Raw genomic sequence first — 4,428 nt, 5'->3', positions numbered from 1 at the left:
CATATATGTGATAAGGTTCTTATATCAAAAATATATTAAAAACACAAGTCCATAAGAAGACAAATAATTCAATCAAAATTAGGCAAAACATGCTCAACATGATTTCATATCAAGGACGGGTAAAGCATAATGAGATATCACTTCATTCACACTGGCTATAATCAAATGAAATGTAATCCCAAGTGTTGGCAATGTTGGGAAGAAATTAAAATTCTTATACATTGCTGGTGAGAATGGAAACTGAGCAACCACTGTGAAAAACAATCTGGAAATTCCTATGGTAATTTAGAAATTATATGGTAACAGACAATTCCTATGGTAATTTAGAAATTATATGGTAACTGCTACTTTGAATTGTAGCAGTTATACTTTCACTTGATTGATTTATCCTCAGATATAAGTATGAGAAAGACAGAAAGAAACAGCAATTTGAAAAGAAACATTGCATTGCACCAGGAGGACTATGAAATCGATGTCAAATATTCTCCTGACACAACTCAGTTGTTACTTTAGCTCTGGGAGTTGTAGAAAGGTGCTGGTGTGGCCCACAGAATACAGCCATTGGATGAATATAAAGACAATCCTGGATGAACTTGTTTGGAGAGGACATAAGATGACTGTGTTGACATCTTCGGCTTCCATTATTATTGACCCTAGTAAATCATCTGCTATTAAATTTGAAGTTTATCTAACATCTCTAATTAAAAATAATTTTGAGGGTCTTTTTGTGTAACTGATCAATAGATGGATATATGACCTTCCAAAAGATGCATTTTGGTCATATTTTTCACAAGCACAAGAACTCTTTTGGGAATCTACAGACTGTGTTAATAATCTCTGTAAAGATGTAGTTTTGAACAAGAAAATTATGACAAAACTACAAGAGTCAAAGTTTGATGTCATTCTTGCAGATGCCTTTGGTCCCTGTGGTGAACTGCTAGCTGAGCATGTTAAAGGCATGTCCTTTGTTGACAGTCTCCTGGCTACACACTTGAGAAGTATAGTGGAGGACTTCTATTCCCCACTTCCCACATACCTGTTGTTCTGTCAGAATTAAGTGATAAAATGACATTCGTGGAGAGGATTAAAAATCTAATACATGTGCTTTATTTTGACTTTTGGTTTCAAATGTTTGATACGAGAAGTGGGAGAAGTTTTACAGTGAAGTTCTAGGTAAGTCATCTTTCTAATCAATGGTTAATAAGTCCTAACTTTCCTTTTGCCTTTGAAGGTAAGCGTATATAAATATAATGTAAGAGGATAGTGTTTTTTAAATGAAATGATGAATTGCAAATGTAAGACGATCTATCAGTCTCACAAATATTATAGAAATGTTGATATTATAGGCTCAGTTAGAACCCTTTGGTCATCACTCCTATAGGACACTACAGGAATTAAAAAAAAAGCCTACAAAGTAAAGCACTTATGATTTCTTTAAGCAACCACATAGGTATTTTACTATACTTTTTATCTTTAAAAAAAGCAGTACATATATCAATAAACAACTTGATGAAGGCAGACATTTAGATGAGGAGCTACACATATTTCTAGCATAACTATTAATGCAGCATTGAGAAAGTTGTTTCTCTTTGTGTACCTCAGTTTTCTTATTTAGGTATTAAAATATTTTTCTCTATAAACAAAAGGATTTCTTCACAGTTGAGAAGTATACTGGCTCTATTTCAGAAACAGAAACCTACAATTTGAGGTTTCTAGTGTTTATACATTCTTCACTAATAACTTGGAAATTATTTGCTTTGTGAACTAAAACCTTGTTGAAAGTGAACATTCAAGTTTTTAATATATATTTTATTAAACTACTTCTCTTTATTAGGGAAAATATGGGCCAAGTTAAGGGAGAGCACGTATCTCTGTTTCAATAAATTCTGAAAATATACTAGCTATCATTTTTAAATATATGTATTTTACAACTAATATTGTTAAACTCTTAACATGAACTAGAAGCAGTAGTATGTTCAAGGATTTCAGCGATACTCTCAGAAAACTCACAGTTCACTTGGAGAACCAAGGATCAAGGGACTGACTTGATAAATTGTGGAAATGAGATTGTGCACTTCGTAGAAAGCTGTTTCTATGAGTATAGTGAGATGAATTCATCCTGGAGCTCAAAGAGCTGTTTAAATGTATATTGGTTACTACTGCCGCTTTAGAGAGAAAACAAATGCATATTTAAGTCCATAGTGGCTTATTTTAATAACTATTTGTGATTGTGAATATACTAATGTTACATTAATTATGTAATTTCCTCTTATCTGAACACTTTGCTTTCCTTATATATAAGTAACATGCAATATATGAAAATTGTTATGCCTATATATAAAAAGATATGTATATATTTATTTTATTAATGTACATTATTTGAGACAATGGGGAAAGCTGAAATGTGGCTCATTCAAATGTACTGGGACTTTGAATTTCCTCGCCCAGCACTCATCGCTTCGAGAAGAGATCTCAAAGTCATTGATAAAGTGAGTCCTCAATAATGTGCAGGAATAGGTGAAAAGATGAGGGGGAGAGGAAAACACAAAAAGAAGAGCAGGTAGTGAAGTAAAGGCAGCTCCTAAGATTTCTAATTAGTATGCAGGAAAAAGCTAAGTAAAGTAATAGATGATGCTAGAGAGGTAAGTTGAAGCAATATAATTATAAGGAGATCAAAGTGTCTATTAAGTGCAAAGGGGAGCTACTGCACAGAGTTAAGAAATGGAGAGATATAATCAGATTTCCTTTCTTTTAAAAGCTCTCAATGTTGTCAATGGATTATATTGCAAACAGGCCAGATTGTGAAAAGTGGAGATCATTTAGAAGATTTTGCATGAGTTTATGCAACAGATAATGGAAAAGTGGACTAGAATGTTGATAGAGGTAATTATGCCTACTTCTATAATAATGGCAATTACTTCCTATTGTGTTGTGTTGAAAATATATTTAATACAGATAAAACACTTAAAATGTCTCTGGTATACAGTCAGTGATTCAAATAGTAGTAGTATTGTTATGATTTTTATTTTTGTTATTACTATTAATAGTATCCATTAGTTAACATATGCCACCCACTTGAGATATAATTCCTCTATTAATAGGAATGGTTTTCCAACACATCAAGGTTCTCCAGCAAAGTCCTAGAGAACAGATCCCCTGGGGACTTGTTTAAATATAGATGTTTGGGCAGTCAGATGAACAAGATGAAATGCTAACGGTGTAAGGGTTAAGGCTTTTCAAGGTACAGTATTCCTCAACCACATAAATGTGTGCCACTGGAATATTCGCAGCCAAAGCCAATGCTTACTTGCTTTCACTCTAGCATTTGAAACATTAGTCAGTGAGATCCCAGAGGTCTATATCTTAGAGCATAAAAGGGTCAGCTTACTCTTTTAATGTTTTCTGCCTTATGCCAAGCCTATAGGACACCTTGGTAAAAATCTCTGGGAAACCTGGGACTCATCATCACAGCTGCCTGAGAGAGAAGCACCAAAAAAAAAAAAAATGAGCAATGCATGTATAATAAGATCTAAATAATGTCTACCACTTGCATCTGAAAACTACACTGAGATTTACAAAAGAATTCTGTCAGGATATAGTATGATCTTCCTTATGAAGAAACAAAAGAACCTCATATATTTTACTTTAATGTTATTCTTTTCAGACATAAGTAGAAAGCAAGCATTCCTCACTACTTTATTATATAATCTTTAAGAGATCTTTTTGTCTACCTTCTTATTAGCAGCAACAGAAAACTGAAATCTTAGTCGATTTAAATCCCAATGTTTATGCTGAATGAAAATTGCATAGGTTCTATGTGGTAATTTCCTAAAGGACGAAGGCACAGGTAAGACCAATGAAAATTCTATGCGCTCTAACTTTACTCTCAAAATATTTTCCCATTCACATTAGAGGAAAGTGATGGTGCCATTAGAAGGGGGAAGAAAGTAGGTGGAGAAGGAAGACAAGGGCAAGAATGACTATTAGTACAATAGTGATATATACTAATACTAGCTGTTGTTATTCATTTGCAGAAAGTATGTTCGAATCCAAGTCAATAGTTGCGCAGTCTGTCCTCTAATTCTTTCTTACATAAAATAATTGTTGCCACAAATTTGCTTGCTTTCCATTATGTATTAGATTCTCAGATAATGTTTACATATTTTAAAAGAATCAGACACTTGGGGAAAATTATTAAGTATTATAAAAATGCATATAGACATTGGCTTCATAATATACTCATATGAAACTATACAGAGAACAACTAAATCACGATGGTCAGATTCAATATTTGTGGCAGACATTCATAAAATAAACACTGGAGATAATTCAAATAACTTACATTGAGAAATGATTTAAAATGTATACAATGTGTGTACCATGCCATTACAATTATTTTATCAAAAAATGTTAAATTACACTGTCAGC

The 4,428-nt window shown here is 32.9% G+C and overlaps 1 pseudogene; it reads left to right on the top strand.

Annotated features, from left to right (window-relative positions):
- Positions 1-472: 472 nt before the first annotated feature.
- Positions 473-3,799, top strand: LOC112132995 (UDP-glucuronosyltransferase 2B15-like; annotated as a pseudogene).
- Positions 3,800-4,428: the final 629 nt, after the last annotated feature.

This window comes from Pongo abelii, chromosome 3 (genome assembly GCF_028885655.2).
Source record: "Pongo abelii isolate AG06213 chromosome 3, NHGRI_mPonAbe1-v2.0_pri, whole genome shotgun sequence".
Lineage (NCBI taxonomy): Eukaryota > Metazoa > Chordata > Mammalia > Primates > Hominidae > Pongo > Pongo abelii.
Note: the sequence above shows the minus strand (reverse complement) of the source record. Positions and strands in the feature narration are given on the sequence as shown.